Here is a 14,508-nt window from a genome sequence, read left to right as displayed (position 1 = left end):
TTCTTTTCCCACTAATTTTCTAAAGATAATTGGTATGAATACTCCACATTCCTCACAACTGTATCTCATTACCTGTAATCGAATCATGAGTAACTTCAACCCAACTAGAACACAACATACATCTTCAATAAGCGTCCAATTCATACTTGCATCATTAGTCATTTTGTTGGAAACCAATTGGATTGAAACTTTGAGAGAAAGATTGGAATGTGGTTGAAAGTATTTGAGAAAATATGAAATTGTGGTGTAAGGTAAAAGATAATGAGAAGGTATTTATAGAAAAGTAAAATCAATTTTTTCTTTTTTAAATTTGTAAAATAAAATTTTGGATTTTTTATTAATTTTTTTTATTCACATAAATAATTTATGCCATTAGACTAAAAAAAATTGAAATCCAACCCTCCAGATTGTGCCACGTGGCATAACAGTAAAATTTCAGATTTTTTTAGTGTTATTTTTTTAATTTATAAAGCTGAATAACATGGACCGTTGATCTCAAATCCAACGGCTGAAATTAATGAAGGTTTGAATTTATTTTTTTCCGTTGGAAATCCAATGCTCCAGAAAAAGTAACCGTTGAAATCCAACAGACGTGAAGGTGCCACATGGCCTTCAATGATAACAGTACTGAGGTCTGCGCCGCGGGCCCTAGCGCTTGAAAACCTGTAGGGGATGTGCCCCCATGTGTGTGTGTTATGCACGCACTTGACGCAAAAAAAAAAAAAAAAAAAATCGTGGCTGATGTCACCCTAACGTCAGCGTTGCATCACCTCCACCTCGGGCTCTTGGGCCACCGATTCGAGCCAGGCCCCTCGCTCAAGCCCCCTTCTGCGCAATCGCCCGCATGGGCTGGACTTCATTGCTTGGGCTATTGGTTCCTGTTCTCTCGTCGGTCCATTGGGCTACTCCACCTCGTGGAGTTGCTCTTATAACGTCATAGTGGAACGTTAACGTGCAGTATAATACAACATAAATGGCCAAATGATATGTATTTTGTGCTATTAGAATATACGTGAAAGGCTGTATCAAGTGGCGGTATTTGGATCCAATTAGTACTATTGTTTTCGATGATCAGTAAATGATGAAACCATTTATTTATACTAACACTAAAACATTTGTACATAGTTATTCTTAGTTAATACATTTCTTATAGTAATTGATTTATAACCTTGGTTATAAGAATTTGTCCTGAAGAAGAAAAACAAAATAAGTCCAATCCTGGAGCCAAGTGTTAATTTTCAAAAACAATACATTATACATACTAAACTACCAACTGACAAATTAACAGAATAATTATCAACTAAAGACCAATGGAAAAATCATTATAAACCATTTAAGGTTTCCAATCTCACCACAATACAATATACATTCGAAAGTTCTACATTTGTTGTGGTCCTAAATTCATTAGGAATGTGATTGTGCGAACACTTGTATAAAACGTATATGATTCTATAATTTTTTTTTACATAGTTTCTTAGTTGTAATTGTATTCCTTGGGAGTAAGATTCTCAATTCTGTCTTCCATGTGATTTTTGTTCCTCCTTTCTTGTCTTTCTAGATAAATTTCTCTTTTCTTGTTAGCATTTTAATCACGCCATATATTATTTGTCATCCATTTTTCTTAATACAATAATATTTTTACACTAAATCATCCAATAATTGGTATCCTTAAGTAATAAACTTTGATTATATGTATATTTGTCCTCAAAAAAAAAAAAAAAATAGTCTAGTGTTCATTCTCATTCACATTACCATGAAAGAAGTACGCAACAACGGATAAGTTAAATAATAAAATACATATTGACATACGACCACCAACAATCACATATAACGTACGGCACAAACAGTATAAGCAGGAATCACTTGAAGTTTCTCATTCAGCTTTTGGAACGGAAGCTCCATCAATCAATTTGTTGCTGGAGTCCCAGAGTTTGCTGGCCAACTTTTCATCTCTAGCATATGAGCTCGGTTTCATCTCGTTGTTGGAGTTTATATATTCTAATTCAATAGTTGAATGAAAAATGTTTTAACCGTTTGTATCAAACCGTATTTGTTATTAAGTGACAATTTCATGGAAAGGCATTTGATGCTTTTGACCAACATAATTATTTTCAATTGGTGTAGTTGGTGGTTTTGGCAAGTTCATAACCATTGTTCGGTTTGATGAAATGACTTGATTTGCATATACCTGCACGTCTCTTAGGCCATTTCAAATGAGCATGAATATGGGTCAGAAGCCTAGCATCAAGCAAAAAGACATATAATTTAGCAAGAGTTTTGTCCTTAATTACCACTTGACATTGTATGAAGTTTTCGTACATGCGGCATCATAAGTGATGTTCCATTAGTCAAGGCATAAAGCTTCATTATTTGGGATGAAGTTGCTCTCCTCTTAGTAAGATGACTATTAAATTGTAGGGGTCAAGACCTATGTTGAAGGGCATAAAGAGACTACGAAAGTATTAGAATACTTTGCATGGTCACTTTGATAGGCCAAGGCCTGAACTCAAAAGGGGATGACATTTCCTTTGTGAAGGTTCTAGATCCGTCATCCATGACAATTTGAAAATAGGCTAAGGATGAAAGCCAAGAAGTGCTTTGCCTAGAACTGAGTAGTGAGGCATATTAAGGCCTAAGAAAATAGATAGAGTCTATATCTTAATCATTTCCTACTTAAACTACAAAATGTGATCAATTCAATGACAAAAAAAATTAACTACAATTATGAAAGAATTGTGGGGGTCGCTTATTTATCTGTGAGATATGAGATTTGCTTAAGAAGAATGGATATGTAATTTGCTAATTGAGTGAGACAATCAAAATGTCATCTCTTGTAATGAGTAATTGTTTAAGGTATGACAAGGTTAGAGACCATCTTACAAATATCTTAAATGTGGGGGAAGTCCACTTCCTATAATGTTAGCAAATTACTTACAAAAGTCCCAACACACACACACACACACACACACACACACACACACACACACTTTTGAGTACTTGAAATTGAGATAGATTGTGCACACCATTAAAGATAGTCAACCTTAGTGGTACCAATTATTAAAGGTTTGATTAGAGAGTAAGTTGATCATCGAGGGGAATGAGGCTAAAGCCAACATAACTAATGAATCAGCCAAGCGGAAACCCAACTTAATTAATTGAATATCCCATGGTCTAAGTTCAATAGGCAAACTAGTTGGGCATGATTCAAAGAAGTTAACACACTGTATACCTCATTCCTACGATAGAAGAAGTGTGTTGTCTGCAGAAGTTTTAGGATGTATATTTATACTTAATGACAATGATATCTTATAAATAAGAGGAATATTACAAAGTATTCTTAATCAGTGGTCATATATGTGAGAGTAAAAGTGGGTCGCTTCTATGAGAATGACATGACTAAATTCTCTAAAACTCTCATGAATTCGGGATTTGTTTAGGACTAAAATGAACACAATCGTATGAATCGTAATATATTAGGATTAGTGATGTGTGTTGCTTATTGTCTCGATTTACTGTTGCGGTGAACAGTTCAAGATCTTCCACATCCACTGCTCACCAAGTAAATCCAATAAGTATTCGCTAGGGTAGGTTCAAGTCCGACATCTATCCCGATGCATCTCCTCGTCTGCCTGTACTCTCAAATTCTTCCTAATTTTTCATTCATGTGAAGGATTGTTGGAATTTATATATTATAATATTTAATTCAATATTTGAATGAAAAATGCTTTAACCGTTTGTATCAAACCGTATTTGTTATTAAGTGGGCGCCATCTTACACAAAGTGCTGCCACATTGAGTATGGACCTTTTGAAATGGTGCCATCTAAAAAACGTATGTATGCATCTCTTCGCCAATCAATGTCTACGGTTTTATTTAACCTCATGAAACCATGGCATTAAGGAATAAAAAAAATTAGAGTTAATTTTTACGTTTGAGAAATAGGATTTCCTCACTTTATTTATCTTGTTCTTTGTTTATCAAATTACGAGTTGTGTCTTGAGAGTATGGAATATATAAAGTTCGTCAGAGTCCAAAGATTGAAATGCTTCAACTTCGGATTATAGATTGTTGAATCCTGAGAGATGAACGCCTACCAAACTACAATCACAAGAGTAGGGACGAAATTATGTCTTTAGGACATTGCATTTATGCAAGCCTCAATCTCCAAGTTTGTCTGTTTTTCCTACCTTTTTTCTCTAGTTGTTTTTATTAATCTAATACATAATTAATGTTATGAATTTCTTTATAATTATTATTATTGAAATTCTTGTGTTATTTTCATATTTTCTAATATTGCTCCAACACTCGTTGCAGTCGACCAAGTATTTTCCGGTCACACCCTTCGGTTTTGGGTGCAGAGCAACATACAATGTTGTGGTTGCTCCTTGTGGAAGTGAAACGTACCATTTAGAAAATGCAGCATGCAAAATATACAGTCAGCTAATTACTGCCTTTTTAACCGTTTAAATCCTCTGGTAAACAAAAACAGTAATTCATTAATTAATTACCTGAGGTACATTCTTCCACATCCAGAGGGCGAAGAACTTCAAAGTTTCTACGTAAAAAAAGATCGATGATGGAAATTAAATAAAGGCATAATTCATTTTGCATGGGAATTTCAAATCTATGAGGTTTTATCAAAAATATAATTCTACACTCTATGCGTGAAAATATAAAGAGAAAAAATACATTTCAGAGAAGCGCCAAGAACGTCATGATATATATACATATAACCCTACATACATAATGTATGTGCGTTAGCATGCATACTCAATGCAGAATGCCTCATGAGGGGTGTCATTAAGGTGTGGTGTAATAGTGGTGAGGATGTGGGGTAAGGTGTGGGGGTAGTCTAGGTCTTGGGTTCGAAGTTTGGGGTGGGTAAGGGGTGCGGTAGTTTAAAAAAATAAATAAATAAAAAAGAGGGGGGGGGGGGGGGGGGGGGGGGTGTCATTAAGATTCCTGGACTGAGTTGACAGTTATGTTCACACCTTCTCCCAGCACAGTACGTCAAACAATATGCATGTTAAAAATGTTGTACATAATCATACGAGCGTATACATTTAAATTAACAGTAGAACAACATACATACAAAAATAATTATTGAAAGAGTAGATAATGATTTTCATATGCGGTTATACAAGTCCATGGGACCCTAAAATTTATTTGCCCTTCTGAAGTTAGTAATTTGACTTTATTCTTCTTTCCTACAAACTGCAAAACATTGAAGGCTCTTAATTTTGTGGTACGAATCTCTTTGGATCTACTCTTTTTGCCAGTGATTAATGCAAGTGTCAAACATTCACCACAACACCATAGGCACCCTTATTTTCGGGGAAAATGAGCATGCCAAGGCTATTTTGTGATATAGATTTAACTGTGATGGGTATACTATCAAGTGTTATAATATGAAAAATGAAAAAAAGTTGATATGTTATATTATTGAGCAATGAATGCACTTTAATTTAATAACTTAAGTGCATTGACCAGAAAAACAATGTGATGTGAGACTTATTACATAACAGTATGTAAGTGAAACTCATAACAATATATGTATGTAGTTCTAAATGATCGTGTTAGTGTGCATGCGTGATAACTATCAGGACATTTTTGTAGAGTGCAAATTAACGTAACAGCATCACTGTCACGTGGTGTTAATGTGCATGATGTAGGTAACAAAATCACCTGCAATCGACGAGAGAGCTCATTGGCATGAAGTATGTTTGCTAATTTGGATTGCCCATATGCCCTTTTGTCTGAGTAACTAATAACACAAAACAAGAAATTTATGTATCGTGGTCTAGCTGGTTTGTGAAAGATCACGATGGATTACTCAAATCATTACTTACCCGCTCCAATCATTGATTTTTTCGAATTGAGCCGTTGTAAGAGTGTATAAGAGCAATCGATGACAAATTCACAATTCTGCCTTCCATACCAGTAGTTCTGGCAGTATGCTTCATTTTTTCGAGGATAAGGTTTGTAAAGAGAAAATGAGCTGTAAAATAGGTAGTTTTCTTAACTAGAATACAATAACTAAAAAGGTTTGTATAAGATAATCATCAATGAAATCTGATAGATCTCAACAAAAATATGAATCATAGTGATTACCAAGATGATTGGTTACAAATTGCATCTCAATTCCGTCTTCCAAAAGCCGGTGGGGGCAGAACATAACACCAGCATTGTTTCTGCAACACAACATGAACCAAATTTTTATGACAGTGTATAAGATACAGAAATGGAACTAGTTACGCAACAGTGGAAGCTAAGAAAGGGATGATCACATTAAGAGGTTAAGAGGGAGGTCGAGAGCGTTGAAGCTATCGAGTCAATTAGCACATTCTACCATTTGCGAATATGCATCATTATTTTAAAATATGTAATTGACTTAAAATACCGTCGTTGCATCCTAAGTGCAAAGAAAAACAGCCTCAAAAACTCTGCTAACAAGCAGGGCCGGTCCTGAGTTTTTTGGTACCCAGTGCGAAAGCTCAAAATGTGCCCTTTTTTAATATAGAAACATATGCTTAAAAAAAAAAAAAAAAATTAAAGAGGGCTAGAACCCAGTCGAAGCTAGGCCCTTATGCCCAAATTATATTACTTGAGAAAATATACAACGGGGGGACATAGTACCTAAACCCCGACAATCAAAAGTACAATCATATACAACCACTCCTAGCAAAGCTCCTTGAAATTTCAACCTTGAAGAAATTGTTCTGGCATTTTTTTGAAGCAAAATCACCAATTATATCATCATACTCCAAGTATTCAATCTCATCATTTCCAATGCATAAGATTGCTAATCCATTTAGCCTATCTTGAGTCATAGTGGTCCGTAAGTAAGATTTTGATAATTTCAATTTTGAAAAACTTCTTTCTACAGATGCCACGGTCACGGGTACAGTCAACAGTACACGATAAGCAATCAAGACATTAGGACACATGTCAATTTCTTTTACAAAGTTTGCTATTTCCATGGATGTCCAAAGGTTATTAGAGAGAAATGATTCTTCAGGTAAAATCATTTGCAAAACCTGTAATTCGGAACATAAGTCGGCTCTATCTACATTCATGGTATTTCCATGTTTCAAATGTGCTTCAAGATTTATACAATTTTCTTTTAGCTCGTGATCATCCAATGAAATTAACTTCAGTGCCTCAAAAAAAGAAGCCAAAAATATATTCAAAAGCCTTTAACTGTTCAAACCTGTGTTTCAGTTGAGAAAGAGCAACATCCACTATACCAAGAAAATAATATGTTCTAAATGATTCTTCAGCAGACTGTTGTTCCCTTTCATTACCATCAATTTCATCATGATGTCTTTTTCTAGGTCTATGACGTTTAGTTTGAAAAACATGGTCAATTTCAGAATCAAGTGCAATTTTTTTAGCATCACTCATGGCAGAAGCAAAACCAGTTTCTTTGTAGTTTTCAAAAAACATAACAAGTGCTTCCAATGCCTTTACAGCAACATCAAGACGTATGTCTTCAAATTGTAATTTTGTGCTTACCATGTTAATCTTCAACAAAATATCATACCAAATAACCAAACTTAATACAAAACCAAAGCTTGAAAGTTCTCCTGATGCTAAACATCCTGCATCCCTACTTAATTGGGGATACTCAGTAATTACCACCAACTTAAACAAAGCATTTCTAACCTAGGCTACTTGGGATTTAATTGCTTTAACACTTTCAATGTGACTTTCCCATCGAGTAGTTGACAATGACTTCAAAGTTAAACCATCAATATGTTCAAACAAAATATTCCAATGCTTTGTAGAGTTGGAAAACACCGTATATATGCATTGACATGCTCCAAAAAGATTTTGCTCTAAGACATGAACTTGCCATATCACAAACTATTAAATTAAGACAATGAGAACCATATGGCATGTAAAAGGCTCTGGGATTTATGTCTAGCAATCTTTTCCAGGACACCTTGGTGTTTCCCTCTTATGTTAGATCCATTATCATAACCTTGTCCCCCTCACATTATCAATATCAAGATCAAGAGACTTTAGGACATCTTGCAACTCATTAAAAAGTCTTTGTCCTGATGTATCTTCCACACTTAAAAACTCCGTGAAATACACCCTTATATTTATTGACCTACTTGACAAGTCAACACACCTCAAAATTAAACTCATCTGTTCCACATGACTTGCATCAGGAGTACAATCAAGAATGACAGAATAAAATTTTGGCTTTTTTACTATTCTAATGATTGTGGTTTTGACTTTTGAAGCTAAAATAGCTATCAACGATCATGTTGGATTTTATGGCTCAAATAGTGATGATGAATCTCTTTATTCTCAATGAGTTGAAAATGCTTTTGCATTATTGGATCAAACTTTGTAATCATTTCAAGTAAACCTAAGAAGTTGCCATTAGAATCTTCATAAGGCCTTTCATTTGTTCCATGAAATGCTAAATTACGTATGGCAAGACATTTCACAACAACAATAATTCTAAACATCACTTGTTTTCAATGATTTGTCTCTTCCTTTTCATATTACCATAGAGTTGTTTCCTAAAAGACATGGCTTCGATAATTTGTTTGCAAAAATTACCTGCACATGATATAACAAAAATTTCCTATCAAAATTATCATTCCAACACATATTATATATTATAAAAACACTAACATCTATTATATATTATAAAAGCACCAACATATAGTCTAACATAATATAAATATTGATAAAATTGAACCCAAAAATTGGGTTTGAAATGAAATCAAATAACTCCATTAATCGAGAATTCAATTCATCAACAACAATTCTATACATCAATTATAATATAATTTTATGTCACTTGCAAAATTTTATATTAAATTATGAATTAATAATTCAAATTTAAAAAATTAGTTTACCTCCAAACTCAAAAGGGTTGGTGAATGGCGCTTAGAAGGACTTGTCAGGCTTGGAAGCTACAGCGTAGCAGTTTCAATTGGGAATCAGGAAACAATAAATTTTGGGAGTTAAAATGCTGCACTTGCAGCTAATGGAATTGGGAGAAAAGAACAGAGACGGCAGTGGGGAAACAAAGTGGGGTGGGGAATCGAGAAAAAGGGTAGATGTGTTAGGAACTTAAGGTTAATTGGGGGACAAGTGGTCCCCTTATGTTATTATTTTTTTTTAATGCCCAAAACTTGGTCGTTCCATCTATTGACAAACTTGGACTCTTGCCCTCCAACCCCTATTTTGGGCTCTGGACAAATTTTTTTTTATACCTAAATATTTGGATTTTTTTTAGTGCCCCCTTCAATTTTGGGCCCTGGACAACCACCTTGGTGGCACTAGGCCTAGGTCGGGCCTGCTAACAAGGGCTGTTAACACCACATAGAAGAAATGCAAATAGACTTACCAACAAGGCAACAACAATAACAATAAGGTAATTGGATCCATCAACTCCTTCAGTAACCTGTGTTAAACTTTATATATTTCATAAACAACTAAAAACACTGACATGGAAGAATCCATAGATGATATTTGATTAATAGAGTACTTGAAGTCAACATGACATGTAATAAAGATGAACCATCTTTGACAGAGCCATGCATAATAGATTGAACCATATGCATACTTTTTCTTATAACGGAGAACATATTGTAATCCTGAAAATAATATGTTAGTTAACCAAAGTCTTCTGCACACTCAACATTCCTTTAAATTCGAACTAATGAGGCATTCATCTGAGTTTCTGTGTTGTGAGCAGGGACCTTAGCCTTGTATTTATATGGACTTAACCCTAATGAATGTTCCCATAATAATGTCATTAGGATTCCTTGAAGTCCAAGGATAATTGATACACCAATCTCATTCCAAATAGGATAGAATTATGACCCCTTATTCCCTAAGGAAATCCAGAATATATTAACTTTACTTGGGGTACAAGCTATAGCTATTCACTAAATTCTAATCTTATTTATATTCTAAGCAATCCTTAAATTAACTGTGTAGACCTATTAGTCGTTAGATTATGGTCCAACGTCCAACATTCTCTCACTAGGTCAAACAATTAATTTAGAAAGGATCTTTAATGGATTTAATAAGCAAGATTATTTTATTGGCCAATGAATTTAGTCAAGCTAATAAGCTTCCTGCATGTTCTTTCAAATGGAGTTCACTTATCTAGGACTATCAAAAACTATGAACTTGGTAGCACCCATGAGCTCTTATAATCACCTAAATAAGCTCTCCATTCATATGAAACATACGTCACAGATTTGGTAGTTAAGTGAATCAAAAACCCTGAATTGAAAGCATCAATTCGTTCATTTGTTGATTCTCCTTATCAATATTTATAAGATTGCCTTATGGTTCCTATGAAGCTCATAAACTACATAACCAACTTACTTTTGTGTCTAACAAAATTGATGACACAATATTTTGCAGTTTAAGACGTTCGCTGCTACTTTATGTGTTGTGAACCACAAAACCTAAGTACAAAACTCAATCTTGCTAATACTTGGAATGCAACTAAAAATACACCTTTGCTTCTTTATGGAATTCACAACATAAACTAAAAACTTAAATCCATACCTTAATGATTTTCAGTTTGATCAAAATTTTGAAAACGTTAGCCAGTCCTAATAGAGATTGAGCATGCAGTAGCATATCAACATATTGAGAAAAGATACTTGTTTTTACATAACAAAATTACAAACAAAATCTAGGTAGCAATGGGTTTGAAGACAAAATTCAATCCTGATATGTCATATTTCAGATATAACTTACGAGTTGAAATGATATATCCCTTAATTGTGTAAGATATACCTTTTAGCATGCATTTAGTCATATGTTTCAACCAGCATGTTAATACAACAGTTATAGATATACATGAAACAAAAGTGATTTAGACACGTTGTAGGGATGTACTTACATCTAAAACTTATGATTTCACATGCTTTGCAACAATAGTTGTCTCATACACTGCTTTAATACTATCACATATGTGATATACACCAACGGCGGAGGTAGCAACAAGGCTAGGGTAGGTTCTAGGATAGGAAGAGTTTTAGTTGTTTGAGGTTAAAAATACTAATAATTTAGACTATTTTATTATTTTTAATTGTTATAGCCCACCCAATAAGTAAAAGTTTTGAAAAATATGACTACGTTTAGAAAAAGCAAGAGTTAATAAATATTAAATATATTATTTACTTTAATCAATATCGAAATTTAATAATATTATATTTCAAATAATATACACACTAACACACACACGTCTCTAGTTTATAGGTCTATAGGTCTTTTTGTTTGATTAGTTTATAGAGAGTAGTCTATACATCTTTTTTTTTTATTAGTTTAGGTTTTCTAGGAGTAGTCATCCGGTTTTAAAAAGTAGGTTTAATATTTTATTATTTTAGGTTTCCTATGAGTAGTTTATTATTTTATTTTCAACTTTTGGGGGGTATAACAGTGGCCATTTTTCACTTTTCAGAAAGCTTTCGTCTTGTCTGCAGTTCACAGAAACCAGGCATACAAGTGAGAAAGTTTATTGATTTTTCTCATTAATAGGTAAGTTTTTTTATCACTTTATTCTTAAGTCTTGATGATTTGATTTGTTTATTGCTTTAATTTTAAGAGTTCGTACTATAAAAATTTAGTTTCAAGTTTAATATATTTTTTCTGATAGTCTGATAGATTTCTTAGAAATATAATTTATTATATAAACTTGTATTATTGTTGTTCAATTTGTTAGGTTAAAGTTCAATGAAGAGGTTAAGAACTATTGATTCATTCTTTAAAAAAAAAGATGATGGTGATAAATTAGAGAGTGATATACCTTCTGCATCTAATGATAACGCATCAATACCAACTGAGCAGCTTCATGATTCTCACCAAACATCTAATATAATTGAACCTTAAGAAAAAGTTTTTGATGATGATTCTTTGGAATTGGAACAAGACTTGGGGAAACAGATTCAAATACATGAGTATCTTATTAATCAACAAGATGAAGTTCGATGTGCTTATATCAAAGCTGGGCCTTACCGACTGAAACTTCTTGAGTATCCTAGATCTCAGTTTGGATCACAATATTGTCAATTTTAGCATTCTTGGTTTTCACAATTTTCATGGTTAGAATATTCTCCGTCAACAGATAGAGTATATTGTTTCTCATGCTTTCTTTTTGGGACTAGTCCAGCAAGTCATTCGGCACTAATTGTTGATGGGTTTAACAATTGGAAAAGCGTTAACGACGGAAAGAATTGTATATTTCTTTCTCATATTGGAGGTCCATCTTCATTTCATAATACTTGTGTTTCACATGTAGAGGAATTGATGAATCGATCTTAGCATGTTGACAAAGTTATTAATCAACAATCAAAAGAAGAAATTTTGAAGAATCGATTGCGACTCAAGGCTACAATTGAGTGTGTTCGATGGCTTACATTTCAAGCATGTCCTTTTAGAGGACATGAGAATCCGTGGGTTCGAAAAATCGTGGGAATTTTATTGAATTGGTAAAGCATACAACCAAGTTTAATGATAAGGTGGTCGCAGCTGTTTTAGAAAATGCACCCAAAAATGCCAAATATTCCTCACCCATGATCCAAAAGGAGGTTTTGAACATTCTCGCCAACATAGTACAAAGAAAAATTCATGAAGAAGTCGGGGATAGTGTTTTTTGTATTCTTGTTGATGAAGCACATGATACTGCTCACAAAGAGCAAATGGCCATTATTTTAAGATTTGTTGATAATGATGGTTTTCTATGAGAATGATTTTTAGATATTGTGTGGGTTGAAGACACTACTGCACCAACACTTTATACAGGAAGCAGTGTTCTAAAAATCGGCCTAGGCGCTGGGCGGTGGCCAACCGCCGGGATTAACGCAAAATCGGGACAGGGATTAGGCGGGCGCCTAGGCAGTCTGGGAATTTCAATTTTTTATGTGTTCGAACTTGAGAAAGGATAAATGCTTTTGGTTTTTCTAGACTTCATGTTTCTGGTCTGTGTTTGCGAAGAGGAAGAAGATGAAAGAATTAGTTTCTCTCACTTCTTTCCACACCCATGTGATCACTTTTAAACTATTTAATTTTTTTTTTTTTTTTTTGTTTCTGTCCATTCAAGTTTGGACAACTAGTCTTGACTTTTCTTAAAGGAAAAAGGCTATCAGGCTATTAATGGAGCACTCATCTGTTCTAGGACAAAGGGCAGACTAGCTGCCATCTACAAAAAATTAATAGCATGACAAAAAATTAATTTTTTTCTCATTAAATAAACATTGATTGTCAGGCTATCAATTCATAGCATCAAGTGCTATGGATTTTTTGGACTTGTTAGATACGTATTATTCTTTTACTATCTTATTCAGGGATTTCATACAAATATAATTTTTTGTAAGTATCATTGTACACTTATTTACAAGATATATAAGAAATTTACCTAAATCCGCCTTGGCCACCTAGGTGCCCGCTTAGACCCCGCTTACCCGCCTAGGCGCTAGGCGCCAGTCCGCCACCCGACTAGTGCCTAGTGTTTTTTTAGAACCTTGATAGGGAGATAAAAAAAAGTCCTTGCTTTCCATGAGTTGCCTATAAGCAAGTTACGAGGTCAAGGCTATGATGGTGTGAGTAATATGCGAGGTTAGTGGAATGGGCTACAATCTTCATATATTAAAGAGTGTTCATCTGCTTATTATGTGCATTGTTTTGCTCATCAACTGCAATTAGCATTAGTTGCAGCATCAAAAGAAGTAGTTGTTATCTAGTTATTCTTTTCTTCATTAGGTTCAATTGTAAATGTTATTACTACTTCTCGCAGGTTGCACACATAGTGAACATTGAAGAGTTGGTGGGTGCTAGTGAACTTGAGACGAGAAGATGAGCTAATCGAATTGGTACTATACATCAACCTGGAGCTACTCGTTGGGGTTCTCATTATGATTCAGTGTGTGACTTGATACATATGTACTACACGTCTTGTACAGTACTTGAGAACATAAAGAATGATAGATCTGCTACAAACTCTTTGCAGGGAAGCTACTGGTGCTTATAATGCAATCAAATCTTTTGAATTTACTTTCATCTTGCATCTATTGCAAGAGATCATGGGAATCATTGATATCCTTTGTCACAAATTGCAAAATAAATCACAAGACATTCTGAATGCTATGAACCTAGTCACTACTACAAAAGATGTCCTTCAGAAGTTGCGATTGGATGGTTGGGCTACCTTTATTGATAAAGTGAGTTTATTCTACAAGAAACATGACGTTGATATGCCCGATAAGAATGCTCAATACAAAGTAGGAACTGGTCGTTCTTGTTAGCAAACAGATCATATTACATTTGAGCATCATTATCACATTGATATATTCAATAATGCAATAGATTTTCAGTTGGCAGAGCTAAATAATAGGTTTAGTGAGGAGGCAATGGAACTTCTTATTCTTAATTTAGCTTTAAAACCAAGAGATGTTTTTAAGACGTTCAACATTGATCACATTTGCAAGCTTGCAGAGAAATTTTATCCTCTAGATTTCACTA

The 14,508-nt window shown here is 34.1% G+C and overlaps 3 pseudogenes; 1 reads left to right on the top strand and 2 right to left on the bottom strand.

The window, feature by feature from the left end:
* Window positions 1-52: 52 nt before the first annotated feature.
* Window positions 53-6,411, bottom strand: LOC148692286 (short-chain dehydrogenase TIC 32 B, chloroplastic-like; annotated as a pseudogene).
* Window positions 6,412-6,662: 251 nt separating this feature from the next.
* On the bottom strand, window positions 6,663-7,482 carry LOC148692285 (uncharacterized; annotated as a pseudogene).
* A 3,209-nt stretch (window positions 7,483-10,691) lies between these two features.
* LOC148692284 (uncharacterized) lies at window positions 10,692-13,730 on the top strand (annotated as a pseudogene).
* Window positions 13,731-14,508: the final 778 nt, after the last annotated feature.

The sequence above is a fragment of the Pyrus communis genome, chromosome 12 (assembly GCF_041283825.1).
Source record: "Pyrus communis isolate YQ-2024b chromosome 12, ASM4128382v1, whole genome shotgun sequence".
Classification (NCBI taxonomy): domain Eukaryota; kingdom Viridiplantae; phylum Streptophyta; class Magnoliopsida; order Rosales; family Rosaceae; genus Pyrus; species Pyrus communis.
This window is presented reverse-complemented; position numbering and strand designations above follow the sequence as displayed.